This window comes from Miniopterus natalensis, chromosome 3 (genome assembly GCF_054644295.1).
Source record: "Miniopterus natalensis isolate mMinNat1 chromosome 3, mMinNat1.hap1, whole genome shotgun sequence".
Taxonomy (NCBI): Eukaryota; Metazoa; Chordata; class Mammalia; order Chiroptera; family Miniopteridae; genus Miniopterus; species Miniopterus natalensis.
The window spans coordinates 39,560,061-39,579,413 of NC_142083.1; the positions used below are offsets into that span (position 1 = coordinate 39,560,061).

Sequence of the window (19,353 nt, forward strand, 5' to 3'; positions counted from 1 at the left end):
CTGAGAGCTGGCTTCCCAGCCATGATTCTGGATGTTTTTCTTAGGAATAGGCATCATGTCTTTTTTATTTTCCTCCAGAGAATCGAGTCACAGCCTCACAAGAAAGGGCTGGCCAAATACCCGATGCTTCTAGGATCTGCCTCCTTCCAGATATGTACCTTCCTCAGACATTCGGGGGAAAGATATAGTTGGCTTTAAATCTTTTTGGGTTCCCAATTCAGGTTAAAGTCCCATGTCTGATCCATATGTCTGTGTATTCTTAGAGCTATAACCCCTGGCTAATTGAGTGCTAAAGGTAGATTAGCAATTTTGTTTGATCAACCAAGTCCAACTTACTCTACTCTGTAGAAGGACTTTAGTGGACGGTATCTGAAAGTAAAAGTATTTCTAAACCATTCAAACAAAGACAAGCAAGTTGGTGTTGTTGATATTTTAGAGGGGCTCAGGGGAAATGACACTGTGGCCAGTCCGAGGTTTGTCTCTATGATGACAAATAAGGCAGCTTAGCTTTATTTGACTAAAACCTACAGTCTGTATTCTGCAGGCTAATGGATTAGTTTGGGTGTTTGGATCAGGTCCTCCTGTGGATGCATCAGAATTGTCTCTTATTTACAAGAATTCTATTTTAATACTCATCCTAATGTTGTGACAGACACACTCCACAGATTTGCCCAGTTGTATCTCATAGCAGCTTCCCTTGGAGCTGCTTTCAGTAATCGCACCTCTGATCCATGTTTATGCTCTGCCTGGGAGCAGGACCAGCATGCTGCCTTCTTCTGCATCCATAAGCCCCTTTGCCCTGGTCTCTCAGCCCCCACATCTTGCCTGGTTGGGACCTCTGCAGTGTTTATGTATGCTTTTCTCTCTGGCAACACAGAGCAGTGGGACCCAACTGATATTCAGCTGCAATGCCAAAGTGAGTGCAGTTGGTACCTGATGTTCAAGCAAGGTTTACTGAAGCATCAAGATCTTCACATACTTCCTGATAAGTTGAGCCTCCAAATTCTGTCCCATTATTGACATTAGAGTGTAGCTGGAAGTCCCCAGTCCTGTAGCCCACTGCAAAGCTATTCCTTGTCAGCTTTGATTCGGCACTGTCAAAGGCCATCTGTTATCCAGCAATCCAGCCTCATAGCCAAAGACAGCTGAACCACAGATTGCGGGCCCAGCAAAATCAAAGTCAATATCACAAGCAAGGTTTATGCATTCCCTCTTGTAAGAAGACTATTTGCCACTTTTCTTTCCGTGTTTGGTAAAAAGGTGGTATCAAACGTCAGTTTCAAACCTTGGTAGATCTGGTCTTCAACTGCAATTTCTATTCCCAGAGTGTTATCAGTATTCCATTTCTCTGTGAAAGTGAGGCCATAAAAATCATTTATATTTGGTCTCCAAGATCCCGGTAACTTTACCGGTTCCTGTATTAGATGAACCAGATGTTGAAAATTCCATGCCACTGCATGACTTTGTTTGCAGGTCCAGTTTCACCAACCCAAGACCAAATTCTTTGTTGAAAATATCTCTGGCAGCTTTGCTAAGGTCAGCATATGCTGGAGGAATGCACACTGGCCACCGTGCAGGTCTGTCCCTAGGTTGCCATGGCGAGGCCGAGGGAAGGGGTGATTTCTCCTGAAGGGCCTTGTGGACTGATGGCAACCCTGCACACTGGGTGGGCTGCCCCAGTCTGTTGGCCGGGCGAGAAAGGACATGTTGTCTTGTAGATGTTGTTTTACAAGACTTTGTCTTTCCTTTCTGCCTAGGCTGGTCACACCATGAGAGCCCTGTGCTCCCATGACACCTGCCACAGTGGTAGGTGCTCAATGAGTGATCGTCCACTAGCTGACTCTCAAAGTCTTGCAAATCCACCCAGGTAACTAGGACTCAGTAGCATATTTAACAGTTAAGAGGAGCACTTGGTTTCAGGAACTTTGTCATCTAAGGTTGACAATTACAAAGGGCATAATAATTCATTTTAGGGTGTGGTAGGAAAATAATAACACTATCTAAAATGCTGAGATGATTAAGTCACCTTATTGATGGAGACAACCTCCCCCTCCCCTTTCATGTGTCATTCCATAGTTAAGATCTGACCCATGGGGATTGTTTAACAGATAAAGACTGAGCACCTACTAAGAGGCAGGCACAGACCTACAATTTAGGTTATAGTGATGAACAGGCATAATCCCTGACCTCATGGAATTTATGGGGAGCTAAGACTCTTAACAAGTAAATAAATATATAAAATATTTATAATTATAAATTATAATAAATAAAATAAAGGGAAAAAAATGAGGAACTGAGAGAGAGCATAACTGGTTGTGGGGGAAAATTTAATTTAAGAGGTTGAGGGAAGCCCCTATGAAGAAGTGATCATTACACTGGGATCTGAGAAAAATTATTAGAAATCAGTCAGGCAAAAAGTAAGAGCAGAGCATTCCAGGCAGAGGGATCAGCACTGTGGAGGTCTGAGACTGAGAGGAACTTACTCATTGAGTAAAGAGGCCAGAGCATAGGGAACTAGACAAAGGCATAAGAGGAGATGGGGGATGGGCTGGGACCAAATTCTTCTAGGCAATATCAAACTGCAATTGAAAAAGTTTAAGCAGAAAAATCATTATGATTAAACTTATGTTCTGATGAATCTCTCTACCCTTAAATAGAAGAAGTACATTTAAGAATGGATTTAATCTAAAGGGGCACATGTAGAAGCGAGGAGACCAGGGGGAGATATTGCAGTGGTCCGGGTGAAGGGTGAGGGTGGCTTGGACTTGGATGGAGGCTATGAAATGGAGAGACATAAAGGAAATTGTGAAATAATTTAGGGATAAAATTGATGGGATGCGATGAAGAATTTGATATACACCATGAGGGGGAGAAAGAGGACTCTCATGTTTCTGGGTACCTGGGTATAAGATCTGGAGGGAGGGAAGATAGGCAATAGGGACAGTAAGAGTTTAGGTCTTGCCTTTTTGCATCTGAGATGCCTCTGAGACATCCAAGAGGAAGACGTCATTGGATATAAGAGTTTGGTAGTCCCTGACATACAGGTGATATTAAAGCTGTGGGCTGGTGAGATTGCCTAGGGTGAGAGAGTAGAAAATCTGGGAATATACCCAGGGCTGAGCCCAGACTTCTGAATCCATGAAGGAACTGGGTAGAAAACCAGAAGAATTAAGTTTCACAGAAATAAAGATAATTTGAGGGCTTAGGAAGGAGAGAGTGGTCTGTGGCACTCTGAGAGGTGAGGTAGGATGAAGCCTGAAAAGTGCTCACCCATAGGGACCACAGGTGACAAGAGTGGAGGGTGGAAGACGAGGCAGGAAGGGAGCCTCGGAGCTGAGAGTGGGACCCGAGAAGAAACCCCTCTGTACATGTCTGTGAGAAGCTGGGCTGGAGGGGGCAGAGAGAATAGCTCAGGGAACATACGGGGACTAGAGGGCATCTTTTCAGTTCTGTGTCTCATTAAGAAATGTAAGAGCACATCTGTATGCTGAGGGAATGGATCAAGAAGAGAAGGTGAGAGAGAAGACGCTGCAGGAGGGCACTGATGTCCCGAGGCACCAGGTTTTGAGTCTCCTGCCTGAGTCACTGAAAGGGGTGGTTTCTCCAGGGACCTCTTGGCACCTGGGTCCTGTGGAGCTTTGAAGGGGCACTGGTCTGGCAGCAGAGAGAAACAGAGGCTCTCTCCCGACTCAGAGTAAGGAAGAGGGAAAGAGTAAGAGGAAAAGGAAAAGGGAGGCGGCGGAAGCGAGGAAGGGAGTGGAGACGGCCAGCGCCCCGCCTCTTCAGGGAAGCCGGGCGCTGGGCGAGCTCGGGCTCCGGGAGCCAGGGGCATCTCCCCAGCCCGAGTCTAGGCCCTGCCCAGGCTCAGGCAGCTGGTTGTCAAGTCTTGTCTCTCCTTGCAGATCTCAAAGTCTTGTCAGTCCGGAGAGACTTCCAGGCTGGCGGCCACTATCCCAGAGCTGAGAACCTGACTTCCTAGCTTCGCACCTGCCAAGTCCCCACCCAGGGCTTGGGCCACAGAGAACTGTGTGACTTCAGCGCACTGCCTCAGGGCACAGTGTCCCCCGCCCTCCAAACGGGCCGTGTTTCTTGTGTAGGCAGAGGGGGGTTAGGAGAAGAAAGGCTTGCCCCTGGCACGATTTGCTCGCTCTCCGAGGCATGAGATTTGATTACCAGCCTTTTAACATGCATGACAGCACATGTTCATATTTGCCACAGCATCACCTGCCCCCTTTGAAATCCATCTGCAGTGTTAGGCTCTCCGACCCCTAGAGGCACGGAATGCCACAGGCTGCTTCATGCCACTTAACGCAGCCGCCTCCTCCAAAGCAGCAAAGCCTTCCTGAGGCCTAAGCCATGGAACAAAGAAGCGCCCGACTCCTGTGGGTAGATACGACCGTTCCTTGGGGCCCCGGCTTACTTCATGAAACAGCCAGCTAGCAGCCATTCTTGGCCTCCCGCCTCAGCCTCCAGTTCACCTTCTGCGCATAAAATGTCTTTTTCGTTGTCACTGGTATCCTTGGGTCCTTGTTTTTAAAAGGACATTAAAAAGAAAAGAGAAACCACCACCAAGAATCACTGGTTAGTATGCTGATCACCTTACGCATCTTGCTCAGCTTTTCGCACACTTACTAGTAGACCAGAGAAAAAATCCAACTTCTTTCAGCCTTTAAGACTCTTGTCCAAGGCTATGACCATTTTCCAACTTCTAGGTGGCAGTGAGCTTGGAGGTAACATCTGAAACTACTGGCTGGGAGAGGCAAAATCTAAAATGTAAAACGCAGGAGCTACCCCTTGATTTCCTTCTCTGGAAGTTCAATGGCCCACCGCCTCTCCTAATATCCATCAGAGTCTTAAAACCCATTATTCAACATAATATCTTTTAAATTGTTGACAAGGAGCCACTTTGGAGGACTGCCTTCCCTCCCCCCGCTCCCCCCCCCCCCCCCGCCTCCTCCCAGATGGGCCGACGCTTGTTGTCAGAGCCGCTTTCTGCGTTGTTGTTCAGCTACACCTGGCATCGTGCTTTCGCCCTCTCATGAGCCCATTTCAAAACACTCTCTCTTTATAATGTAAGCTTTTCTTGTGCCGAAACCTTGCCTTTCATTTGCTCTGTGCAGCACTTGTCACCCTGCATAATGTAAGCCGGACAATGGTGGCACAGAAAACATAACAACTGAACGCAATCGTCTTCCATGGAACCGCTAATGAGTAGCCTGCCTTCTGAGGGCTTCTTACAAACAAAAACAGAGACGCAGATAAAGGGCAAGGCTGGGGAAAAGTCAATAGAACCTCACAATGCAAAGACTTGACCTCTGTCTCCACCATTTCTGAGTTGTGTCGCCAGCTAGAACCTTCTCTACTTGTCTAGGGCCAAGCGTCCTGTCAGGGCTCAGGGGGGAGGGGTGGAATCACTTTTTTTCATGCTGTTAAAATATAAACTTAGAAGTCACAGTTCATGTTGAAGATTGTATACATATTGCAAATACTAAAAAGACATTAAAGTTGGTGTAGTTATATGAAATCAGAATAGTTACGTAAATGTGTAATGAAAAGAAGCAATTTTGTTGCAACCAATTTTTTCAAATACACAAAGATAATATCTATGGTTTATGCTGTTCCTGACATTTTGACTAGTGTTTTTATTTCTTGGTATATTAGGTTAATATTCAAGGTCCGTCCTGTTTTTCAGCTTGCAAAATTAATGTCTAAGTGCCAATATACAGGAAATCAAATCTTTTTACCTTAGGCTGCCTTGTTTCCAATGACTGGAATCAACATAGCCAGACATCCACACACTTCTCAAAGTCCAAAAAATGGTGTTTATTCTCCTAATATTTGTTGCATTGTCATAAATGCCTTGATATATTAGTTAGTTTTATCCTCATGGTAACTCTATGTGGTAGTAATATTAATACTCCCTAGTGGTTAGATGAAGAAACTGAGACCCAGAGAGGATAAGTAAGTTGTCTGAGGTCATACTGTGAATTTACCTCTAGAACATAGGCTCATCTTGACTAATTCCAACACTGCCTCCATCGTGGAGCTGTTGAGGAAAAACCTCAGAAAGTACTGGTGGCACATGGAGAAAACTAAAGTTACAGAATCAGTTAAATGACCAAGAGGTTGACACTTGGGATGGGTATGAGGTGAGAGTTGCAGATGGATTCCCCAACTCTTCCCACCTGATGTTTTATGTTCCTAGTAGGTCCCTCTTCTGGAAACATACATTCCCACTCTGCAAACTGTCCAGCTTTGGGAAGGATCTACTCAGCAGGGGGAGAAATACCCTGACTGTCCCATGAGGAAGGCAAGTGATGAGGACATTTCCCAGCCAAAGTTCCTGGGGCATTATATTTTCATAAATGCTCAGAGCAACCTGTTTTTACTTTGGCGCATCTTCACCAAGGAGCTTCATCAAACATCAGGACAGATGGCATCCCTCACTGCTGCTAATTCTGAATCCTAGCAACATCTTTCCTCTCTCTACAACTTTTAAGTTGTTTGATGGAGCTGACTAATTTCCTTTTTAAACTCATATGCTCTCATTTGCGTGTTTCCCTAGGATCTGTTTCTCTTTCATATTCAGACTGAGTTACTTAGTCATTTTTACTATCATCTACTCTCCAGTTGATTAAATCTTAAATTTTATCATCAGAATATTTTTGGAAATAATATGTTATAAAATTTAAAGTAATTTTTAACTAACATCATAATATGCTCATAATTGCATTTTCCATAAAGTTTTTAAACTTACAGAATCCTCATCGAAAGCAGAGTTTAAATCCAAACATTTATCACTGGACTTTTCCCAAAATATAATATGATAGAGTTCTTTCTTACCTTAATAAGCTATGTTTGTAGCTGCTTTATATAAAGCTAGGAGAAATAATATTGGTACATTCTGACATCTTCCAAATATAGTCAAAATAATAGCATAGAAATACAGAGTGAGGATGCTCATAATCTCTGTAATAATCTGTACTTGATGTATGATATTGAGAAACAAATTTCTAGAATTAAGCCAACTAATTAAATTAATTAAACATCACATGGCTAATGTACAGGTCTCTGTCACATTAGTTTAGTATATTTAAAACCACAACACTTATTTTTAACTAGACACAAAAGTCATAACTGCAGTTTCTCCTAATGCATCCCTTTTGGCCAGAAAACTTCACTCAGTTATGCAGCCTAAGAGCTAATTTGCTTCTGACGATGTTATTGTGGCCTCTGGAAAGACCACGAGAGTATGCTGCAGGGTAGGTGAGCCCAAACCAATTTGGCTCTTTTGACTAACCTCAAAGGCCAAGTCAATAGGAAGACATCAAGTCAATTAAAAAAATTGCTTAATGTATTTGTAAACCAACTTAACCAGTCAAAAGGGCTAGAACCGTTACTCCGGTTCAGGTTTGCGGACAGTCTTCATTTAAATCCCAGTAGAAGAGAAGTTGCCCATCATTCCAGTCCCTTCAGTAACAACAGAACATGGCCCACGCTGGAACCACCTCAGAGACTGATCTTCTCGTCTAACACTGTAGCCAATCCTTACACACTTTCGCAGGAACAACACAGGGAAGCTGGGGCATGGCCTCATTTCATCAGCTCTGGGTAGCGTCAGGCCTGGGCCTGCCAAGGGCACCTGTTAATTCACAGGAGTGTGTTGCCTAGAGCAGGTGAGGTGCTCTGAATCACAGCATCTCTGCTCAGTGGATATTTCCCAAACAAATGCTCTTTTCTTCTGTCTAGTAATAATTCCACATCCATTCTATATATTCTTGAACAATCATACCTGTTGACATTTTGATGTCACAAGAAAAGCCCTGAAAGATGAGAGGAGAACCCATTGAATTTATTTGTGCTTTTAGTTATTTCTGAGAGAAAGGTGGTATTGCAGCAATCCATTAAAGCCATGTATTGTATCAAAGCTAAAAGTCTGTCACATAAAAGCACCACCTGTAGCCACTCTTTTGAAAGGAAAGTCCTTGGCAAACAATGGCCTGAGTGAGCCAGTTTAATCAGGCAAGAGTCAAGATCACTGAGACATAAATTAAGCATTCATCCTTGAGTAGCAGCCAAAGCCCCCATAATCCCAATTAATCCCATTTTGTGCAGTTGCCCTTGGGCCAAGGGCAGAGGGGGAGAGAATTTGCACGTGCTGGTTCCGCATCAGCTCTTTACCTTTACAGGGGGTGGGCCTGTAATAAAGGAGTGCACCTATGCAAGTGTTCTGTTCCCATGCTGCGCAATCAGAGCCACCCCCCCCCCCCCCCCAAGCTCTGCGTTCTGTCAGCTAGAATTGACTTCAAGGACATCCTACACTTTGGGAGAGTTATATCCTTGGGCTCCTCTGAAGATAGACATGGCTCTGTTTCATTCTCTTTTTTTTTTGTACAACTGAACTGACTTACCATCACCTACTCCGCAGCCATATGGAGTGAACAAAGGCACCACAATCCCCTGGAACTCATTTTGCCAATAGATGCTCTGTTCTGGAGGAAAAGTTGACTCACATCCCAGGGACAGGAAATTTCCCTTTAGAGAGCAGCCATTCAGTCCACAAATAGAATCAGCCTAATGGGCCATCGCTTACTTCTCTTCCTCTGTGGCAAGGGAACGCAGGCTGCTCTCTGCAAACATGTCCTCACCTTGGCTGCAGATCCACTGTGCTCTGTCCCTGTCTCACTTTAACAGAAGCCCAGACACCAGTCGAGTGGGAAGGGCTCTGTGGTGGAGACTGCTGGCCCACTGGCCACCAAAGCCTTCCCCTCCTCTTTGAACACAAGTAGGTCCTTGTCTCCAGACTTCATTGTGGCTAGGGGAAGTAAGGTGACATAGAAGTGGGCTCTCTCCAGCAGAGCATGAGCACAAGTAGCGGGTATCACTTCTTATTTTGGCCCATAAAATCCTCTGCATACTCCTCTATGTTCTTTCCTCCTTTCTGGCTGAGATGGAAATACACACACACACACACACACACACACACACACACAGAGTCCGCTGTGTTCTCGCAGAAGCCAACTTTTAAAGATGTCAGTGTCGCCATCAGCCTGGATCCCAAAGTGACTACGTGGTCCAGAGCCACATCTCTCCCTTGCCTTTTCCAACCATATTTTTCCAACCCCACTGTACTGTTAAGTGAGCAGGAAATAAATTTCCATTGTGCTGAGTAATTACATGTTTGGGTCTATTTGTTTCCACAGCCTAATCTACCCTAACCATACAGGCATAAAACATGTCAGCTTCTTGACACTCTGTATGGCTCTACCTCTGGACTGTCAACCTTCTTTGGCCATGGGTCAGGAGAGAGGGAAGGGGGCCAAGGTGGTGAGGGCTCCTCAGCCCAACCTGAATCTTTCAACCTTGAGCTTCGGAAATTTCCAGATAGTAATGGGCCTCTATTTCAGTAACTCTACCCACACCCATCCCTTCCCACACGTGAGCCCGTAGGTTCTCAGCACTGCTGGTAGGCTAGGTTCTGAGGGTTCTCTCCTTTGGGAAGTATAGGCCTTTCTGGCTCTAGCTCAGCTGAGTCATTTGTGACTCAGGCCTATGAGTCAAGTCCCCTGATGGTGATAAGAACCCCCCTGACCTTCTGCAGGAATTGTGTTGAAAAGAAATCTGCATGCATCTCACTTCTGGGAAGAAGGAAAAGCACTGAAACTTTTTAATCTGAATCAAATTTAAGAGAATGAGGGTCTGTGGGCTCTTGTTTTAACTGCCATGAGTCCCTGTTGCTTGAAGTCTTTGTTTCCTGAAGAGTGTCAAGTTTAATTTGCAGAATTTCGGTTAACAGTTTAAAATTTGATAAAAAGAAATAAAAATAATGTTTCCTATTATACTTATCTTTGAAAATGCTAAGCACTAAATTGTTTAGAAGAATAAGAAATAGAAAATAGGACTAACATTCTCATGACCAATATACTGGTGTCAAGAGATTAGATTTAGGAGATCTAATTGGCAGTCAGAATAGGACAAATGAAACATGAAGCACTTAGATCAGTATTAAGTTTAAAGAAAAACTTCAAGTAGTTTTTCTACTTGTACTTCAAGTAGATAGGGCTGTTTTCTTTGAGAGAAAACATGTACTAACTTCATTTCAGAGAATCAGACTTGCTAACCTGCAAGTGAGACCCAACAACTTGGATGGGTCTCAATGGCATTATGCTGAGTGAAAAAAATCAGTCTCAAAAGGTGACATACTGAATGATTCCATTGATATAGCATTCTCAAAATGACAAAATTACAGTGATTAAGAACTGACAAGAGGTTGCCAGACATTAGGGATTGCAGTGGAGAGGGAGGTTGGTAGGGAAAAAAAAGAGCTTCTAATTCCCACTCCACATGGTACAAGAAATTTTTAACTTAAGTTCTTAAATATTTCAAACTCTGTGTTTTCATATGTGCAAAATAATTTGAAAAGAAGTAACAAATGCCACTTTCAGAATAAAGGTAATGCAAAGCATGCTTTTCCATATGAAAGAGGAAGTCAGATAATCTATTTTAATCAGGGGTTTCGGCAGTGAAGGGGACATTCCAGGGGGTACATAAGAATCTACTGGGGGCTGGGAGAGAAATATTAGAGCATCTATTTCTATTTATTGCATGTCTTGTACATTTTAAATTGCTATCTTGGATACCACATAGAATGTATTAGTTTGATAGTACCAGTATATCATTTATACATATATAAATATATATGGGTATTCAAGTTCAAAATTTTTTTCCTGATAGGAGTGTGTGAAAGAATATTCCCTAGATAAATATAAGGAAAGCCTTGTTTCCTGATTCCCTGTTTGCCCTCAATTGTTGGTGTCTGTGGCCTAGAGTTCTGCCTTTGGTCTTTTCTTTCTCAGCATGCATCTCCCGAGTGAGAAACCAACCCTCAGAGTTGTAACTGCTGTCACTATGCTGAAAGGGTAAGGCTATCTCCAGACTAGATCATGCTTCTGAGCAGGTTTCATTAAATTGCCCAGAGAGAATATTCCATCAGTATGGCTCCAATAAATAAGCACACCGTCCCCCTTCAAATTGAGCTCAATATCTTCCAGCCCTCCTCATTTTTAACCTGCTCCTTGTATTATATTCTTCGCCCCTGTCTATAATTCACATGATCACCCTAGTCAGATGTATGGTGGCTATGGGAGGCTTTTTCCCTCTCTCTTGCATTTCACATTGCTAATTTTTTATTTTTCATTCTCTCTAAATCCCTCCATATATTAGATCTCCATGAATCAACAAGGATACATTTCAAAAACATAATATAAAAATAACACAAGTTGTTCAAAGATGCATCGTATAGTATGTAAAATTTAAATATGCAAAACAATAGTGTATATTGTTTATGGACACATACAAGCCTCTAGAAAGCAAAAGTCATGCATGGAAATAATATATTCAACTTTAGGACACTGATTACCTCTAAGAATGTGGTTGCAGAGAGGGGTGAAGAATTGGGGCTAATAGCATCATCTTTCATAGATCCTACCATTTAAGGATAAATTTTCTTCTCTTAGTGAGGCACAGACGTAATCCACGGGGCCACCCTGAGCCACCTCCCCAGCCTCATTACCTATTACTCTACCCTCTGTTTTCTATGCTGAAGCCATTCTGGACTTTCTGCACGTCTCTGAATGTGGCCTGCTGTTCCTTTCCTTTTTATCTTAGCATATGCTCCTCTTTCTGTCTTCACCAGGCAAGTGCCCACTTGCTATTCTTCATGGCCTCAACTCCTATCTTCTTGACCAACCCCTTCCCAGACAGACCAGTTTTCAGCTCCCACCTTCATCCCGCAGAACTGACCATACCTCCTCTACTTTCATTGAATCTGAGCATGCAGTAGGGAAACTGAGCACAACTCTTTCTAGACTGTTAATCCTTTGAGGGCAGAAATTGGCATCTTTCATGATTACCACTTTTACTGAAGCTCAATAATGTTTATTGAATGAACACAATCTCTGGCTATTGGTTAAACTTCCTTAGTTCTTAGAAATAGTCTAATTTTGAAGGCAAGTGAAACTCTAGTTGTAAATTAATACACTGATATCACTGATAAATGATATATTTGATAAATGGTAAAACATTTCTTTAACTTGAAATCTGATCATTTTTAAATGAGTGGCACCAGGGGTCTCAACCTTGTATAATGGAGTCGCCAATAGGATGCCATACATTCAGGAAAGGAGCGGCCTAAGAGCCAGCTGGCCTCGCCCATTATGTTACTGTGCAGAGCAACTTGAGGGTGGGAGAGACCTGAGGCGTAATTGCCTTCTGAAACTGTACATCAGTAGGGTGTGTGAAGGAAATTGGAGGGCAAATCCCTGTCCACTGTGCTATTAGAGTAATCAACCCCCAATTCTTGGAAGAGACCCTAAAATCAGGTTGTGACTGAGACCTCTACTATCCACTCTTGCAGGAGAACAGAGGTAGGTAACTGAATCCATGAATGGCTGTCTTTGGGGTCCAAATGACCTACTGTGTTGCTATGTTCGAAATCACATATACTTTTCTTAGTCAATAAAGTCTCACTTTGGAGTGACGTGTACCGACCCCTGCTTGAACACATCATTGGGTTTGTGTTCAAGGATAGCCCCCAAACAGAAACACCTAACTGTTACACCACTTGGATTTTTAAACAATCAAAAGACAGAGTCAGGGACAGAAGAGAGCACAGACCTTACAGCTAGAAACAATGGAATCACTACTGTTTCTTTGCTTCTTTCTTCAGGGGGGACATGTAAACCAAAGAACAAGGGAACAACGCTGTGCTCCAAGATGCATAAACGACACCCCCCAAGGCTCCACACATTCAAGACAGCTAATTACGCATTAACAAATGCTTCACTACTATGGGCAGAGAGGACTGGCTGCTTCATCTGCTGCTTCCATTTCTAATTTCCTTAAATTCAGGAAAATGTACAAAATGACTTTATGCCAATATCACATGCCACAAAGCAGAGTTCATTTGGGTGGTTCTGGCAAAGAGATTGTTCATCAATGTTGTTAATGTACACTAGAAGACATCTGATGTGAAATTCATAATTGAAATGTTATGAGCAGTTTAGCATATGGATCCTTCACATCCACTTAATTGCCAGTTTAGTAATAATTTTATGTAATGAGGCATTATTAATAATACGTGAAATACTAAATTGACGTAATGCCCTAAAAACATAATACGACATTTGCCACTGAAAGAGTATTATGATTCCAGGTGTCTTTAGGATGATTTCAAAACATATGTGATATTACATAAAATATTAAATTAATCGTTAGAAACAGCTTGGTTATGATATATTTCAAACTCATTCTCCAAGTTATAATCTGTTTACAAAAAGTGCAAACCTTTGACTGCCCTTTGTGGACTCACGTGCCACTGCTGCTTGAAGCTGTCCCACCATCTGAAGTTTGCCATCCTGCTCCTCCGTGGCGAGGCGGCACCTGCTGCGGCAGGAGAAAGTGAGGCAGAAAAGTTGAAAGGTTTGTCCCAGCTCAAGCACTAAGGAAACACAGGAAAGCAGAAGCCAAATGCTCTCTATTGACAGACTCCTCAAAATTTCATCACACTTCAGGAATTTTTTCAGTATCTTAATATAGCTCTTGAAGCCTTCTGATTGGGGCCAGGGTCATCATTTGCAAGGCCTGAGGGTAGAGTGCAAATGGAGACTCACATCCCATATGTTTACTTATTTTAAAGTTATAAATGAAGGAAACTAGTAAATAAAATATGATCTTTTCTACCTTGACAGATACCCTGTCATGACAAAATGGGAAGATATGTAAAAAGCCGTGGTTTTTATATGACTTAAAGTCATATAAAATATAAAATATCAAAGATGACTAAATCTAATTTTTATTGCCCATTGTTTTCGTTGTTCCATGGTTGGGCTGGTGATATCTGGTGATGAATAATAAAATAAAAATATACATAATTCACAAGAACCAAAAATTCAGTCCGTAAAATTTGTCTTGCTTTTATTTTGGCAAAATTTCTAAAGATGCAGTTATAATGAACATTTTTACATAACTTCTGTTCTATTTTCAGTAATGACCTAAACGACTGAAAAACAGAATGTAATTATATTCAGGATGAAAATTTTAATATATTTTCATAACATGTAAATTAAGTATAAAAATTAATATTTTCATATAGTTTCCAAAATTTATTCCTCTTTTAAAATATTCAAAATGATGCATTAAACTTAAAAAGCAGAATGAAAATTATAATGAGTAAGTATCAAAAGTTTAAATCCATTTATTTAGGTAATGCCAAATTTTTTAATTTAGTATTTTGAAATTTTAATAAAATCTTATTAAGCATCATATAAAGATAAAACTATCTGCAATTAGAGCACTCGATGCCCACCTGGTTGCCTATGGAGAGAACTAGCCTCGCACTCCCACGTGTGTGTCTGGATAAATGGTCCTAGGCCGCCATGTGCAACTGCTGCAAATTCTGTGCTAACTTGTGAGCCAGGAATTGGAACTCGGCTGGAACATGAAGAGAAGGAAGAAAATGGACACTTGCACTACTGGGAAACAATGCTTCAGAGCGTAAGAGTCTACTGCATTCATGCTGACATGAAGGATTTGACAAGCTAATTAATTTGTCTTTTCTCTTACCTAGCGCTTCAGCCACTTAAATCCCCCTGCACTCAAAAGCAGCGTCCGCCTCTGACGCTGAAAGGACACCACTCACGGATCTCAGCATTTGGACACAGTTGCCTTTTGCTTTGAGGACACAGGGCAGGCCACATGGAAGAGTGTTTCCTGGGGCCTGGAAGGTTGAGTCATGTACACTGATGTTCAGAGGCCTGGGTTTCCTATATCAGCGAAGAGCACTGAGTCCCAAGTGAAGAGTCCCAAGTGTGCTCCTTAATAACTCTGTGTGTGTGTGCGTGTGTGATGATCAGGTTTTCTAAACTGCAGGTACCAGAACAAGGCCAGCCCTTGCCTGTCTCTAAGTGCAATGCAGCATGTGGTGGTACACTGACACAGAAAGAGTTTCATAAAAGTTGTTTCCACACCAACTAATAACACTGCCTCCTAGACGCCAAAACTTTCCCATACACACTTCCTTATCTGAACCAGCCTATAGCTCAAATCTCCCCCCATCTCTTTGTGATATTTTGGGGGTAGTGACCATCATCTTTGGAATTTTGTATCTACGTCCAAGGCTGGTTTAGCTGGTTCACGTACGTATTGCCATACTGCTTGTTAAAGTATTGAAATACCTCCATAGCACTTGTTAAACAATGGTTTCCTCGAACTCCATGCTTGCCTCCCACTTTCCTGTCCCCTCCCCCTTCCCTGGGACCCTCTTCACAAGCTCTCTACATAGAATCTCTCCAAGACCCTGCTTCAGTGCCTGAGCCACATGTGCTCTCAGTATGTTTAATATCACCCTTGTACACGGCATATAGCAAGGGGGAAGTGCAGTGACAATGGATTAACACCCTTGGTACTTGTATCCAAAAAATATATTTAGCAGAGCATTATTGGTAGGATATTGGTAGGATATTTCTGGATGGCACCAACTTATTTGGATAATAGGAGGAGGAGAGATGTCCTTTCTTTGTGAGGTTGGCTATTAAAATCTGATTCAGGGTCAGCTAAAGGAGAGCTATTTCCATACTGACAGATGTTCAGTAGCTTTTGTCAAGTGAGTTGGTGGCCTTTGTCCACTTCCAAGTGGCCAGATGTCCAAATCACTAAAATTACTACTCTAAGCTGACGTGTGATCTGATTAAGGTACTTCTCAGGCTTTTTGGCTCAGAGTTTAGAACTGAATTGGAGCGGAGATTGAGACAGATGTATAAAGAAGCTTCGGCACACTCTGATTCTGAGATAAAGCTGAATGCCTAAATGTGCCCAGCAGCAACCCATTTTGCAGATAAAGCTAGAATTTCATCTTCAGGAAATGTTATTTTAGCACCTTGCAAAAAGTCTGCAAGAAAAAATTGGTTATTCAAAGTAATTGTGTTATTTCAACATTGTATATATTTTGTACTGGATGTGCTTAATGTTCAGTAAAGGAGGCTAACACAGTGGGGCATTTTCCAAGTTGAAGTCGCTTATTTTGATTTCAAAACCCAAGTCAGCTTAGCCTCTTCCAACCCCAGACCGAAGGCGGCTTAGCGTTTATTCCAGAGCTCGGCCCAGCACCACTATTACCAAATGGCAAGAGGCTCTCATATGTATTTTTATAAGGTCCATGTTGAGAGGCAGATCCAGGTATTGTGGGTCCTTAAGCTTATACAATTTTGGAAGCCTCTCTTTAAGAAAAAGAATACAAAATCATAAATTCAAAATTGCTAGGGTGCCACCAGGGCCTTAAAAGGGGGCCCTGCAAGAGAAGGGCCCTGAGTGTGAGCTGTGCTAGCTTCATGGAGGCCCTACCTCTTTAACAGCTCGCCCATGTAGTAGACAACAACAGACTTTGTGGAGCTGGGACTTTCTGTTTTACATTTTTTAAGGTTTGTGGCTGAGCTATGGTGCCTACCTTAAGGGAAACGCAAGTTGGGCAAAATCTATGAGGTTTACAAAGCAGGAAAAAATGGATTTTCTGTCATTTAAAAGAGATTTGATTAAAGGGCCACTCCCATAGAAAGTCTTGATGAAATGTGTGATGTGTGGCCATATGATAAAAGGGTAGAATTTGTGCTACTTTCTTCAAGCTTAAAAATGGGGACAGCTGGTATTCATGTTTGGAAAACTATTTTAAAGTAATTCTACTGTGTAAACCCTGTGTATTTGGGGATGGTGTGTGTGGGAGAGCGGGCTGATTATTTTATAGTTAATGTCTCACCTCCCATATTGTGCAATGCAGGGCAGAAGCTGGGGCAGGGATTGACATTACCACTGCCATTCTCATGCAGAAATTTTTGTGAGATGATGTTTTCTGAATGCTTATTTTTACTTGGCCTAAAAAGATAAATTATAGAAACATCATAAGATAAATTATAGAAACTTCCTTCTTTCTAAGTTTATGGGAGGAGGCGGCTCTGAGAGTCCAAGTCCTGAGTAGGGCAGTCTATAGGAGATGGTACATGAGATTTTATGGGACAGGCTGGGAGGGAGGCCCCTAGCAGCTCTCCTCCTGGGCAGGGCTCATATGCTGGATGGGACAGTAAGCATCTAGATCCTGGACATAAGGGCGAGGTAATTGGATTTTTTTTTTTTTAGGTAATTGGATTTTTTTTTTTTTAATGAGTCATTTACATTACCACTTGCATTTGTAGATTTCTAAGTATTTGTAAGTTTTCAAATACAACAAGATTACTTTTAACTTGCTTTGTGTTATCTTCTAACTTTGTTGTGGTAACTGTTCTTTAAAATGTGTTATAACATATGACCTAACACATCACCTATTCTTGGAAATGGTCCAGTCTGCTTGAAAAAAATGACCATTCTCCCATTGTTTGCAGGAAAAGTCTATATATGCTCATTCAATGAAGTGTATTAATTGTGTTCAAATCTTCTAAGCCTTCATGGATTTTCTGTCTGCCGAACCTACCAAAATCTGAGAAAGAAACAAAAAAACAACTCAGTTTTTAAATGGGCAAACAACCTGAATAGGCATTACACAGACTAGAAAATATCTACAGCCAATGTGCATCCAAGAAGATGCTTAACCTCATTAGTAATTACAGAAACATAAATCAAGGTGACAAAGAAATTCCATTTTTCATTCACTTAATCTGCAAAAATCAACAAGTCTGACAGTCTCAAGTGTTGAAGGACTATGGATCAAGGGGAGTTCTTATATATTACCAGGGGGAGTATAAAAGGGCACAATCCCTTCGAAAACTAATGTGGCATTATTTTGCAAAGGGGAACATTTATATACTCTGTGGCTGTTCAGTTCTATTCCTAGGGATAGACACAAGAGAACTCCTACACTCATGCATCAGAAAATGTGTGAGAAAGTTCATTGCAGCTCTGCTTGTAATAGCAAAAAACTAGAAAAGACTCAGTGCCTATCAACACAAGAATAAAAAACTAGTGAAATACTACAGCAGTAATAGCGAGTGAGCTAAAACTACCTGCAACAACATGAAAGGATCTTAGAATAAAAAAAAAAAAAAAAAAAAAAAATCAGGTTCCAGAAGTTACCTCCAGCATGTAATACTTGCTTTATGAAGTACAAAACAACTACAATAAATTGTTTAAACATATTCACATATATAATAAAACATTTATCACATCACACGTTTGTAAGACAAACACATTCAGGATAGTGATTATCTTGGGGGGGGCAAGGGGACAAAATAGGGGGGACACAGAGGTAGATGTACGCTCTTGTCAATGTTTTAGTTTGGGGGTGAGTGGTGATTTTAGAGGCATACATTACATTACAAGAGTAAATAAATAAAGGACAGGGCCACACACGGACAGTGACACCTGCATGTCATAAAGCAGTAAAGCAGACTAGTTCTGTTCCCTGGAACCCTTATTCAAATATAAATAAATAGGAGACAAAAGAAGACCGGAGGAAGCGCAAGCTTTAGCTGCGGGCCTGGCGCGGCCGGCTGGGCTTGCAGACGCCCGGCGCCTCGCAGGCACCGCGGCTGTGCCCGGAGGCGGCCGAGGCTGGCCGGGGCGGGCAGGGCCGCGCGTCCCCCGCCCGCGGCCGCAGCGCCCCCGGAGCCCGCGCGTGGCGGGCAGCGCCGTCTGCGGGATGCGGCCTTCCCCAGCCGCCCACGGCCGTCCGGCCCCAGGCGCCACCATGCTGTTAACTGGCGGGCTGGCCGCGGAGGGGGAGGCGGCGGGCCTCGGGGAGCGGCAGGCAGGGGCCCGGGGCGTGGGCCGCTCGGCCTCGGCTTCTCCCGCCTGCCCGCCCCTCCCGTGCCCCCCGCGGGCGTCCTCGGGCGGGCGGAGGGCGCAGGATCCGCGGAGACGCCCGGCGCTCAGCCTCCCGGGACGGGACGGGACGGGACGGGCCGGGCAGGCGGAGGGGCGGGGCGGGGCCGGGCCGAGGGGGCGGAGGGCTCCCGGAGAGGAGCGGCCGGGCGGAGCGCCCCGCGGCTGGGGGAGCCGGCTCTCGAGCCGTGTTTCTCCCGCTCCTGGAAGCACGCGCCGTCTAGGAGCACAAACATGCTCAGAGTGATGAACCAGGAAGACGCTGGGTCCTGTAGCAGCCCCAGTTGTTGTTACATAATAAAATATTTCAATGTTAAATCTTTTTTTTTAAAAAAATGTATCTTTATTGATTTGAGAGAGAGGGAGGGAGAGGGAGAGAGAGAGAGAGAGAAACATCAATGATGAGAGAGTCACTGATCGAGCTCGCAACCGGGGCCTGTGCCCTGACCCGGAATCGAACCCCGATCACCTGGATCCTAGGTCAACGCTCAA

The 19,353-nt window shown here is 43.2% G+C and overlaps 1 pseudogene; it reads right to left on the bottom strand.

Moving 5' to 3' along the window:
- Nucleotides 1–847: 847 nt before the first annotated feature.
- LOC107535071 (non-selective voltage-gated ion channel VDAC2-like) lies at nt 848–16,814 on the bottom strand (annotated as a pseudogene).
- Nucleotides 16,815–19,353: the final 2,539 nt, after the last annotated feature.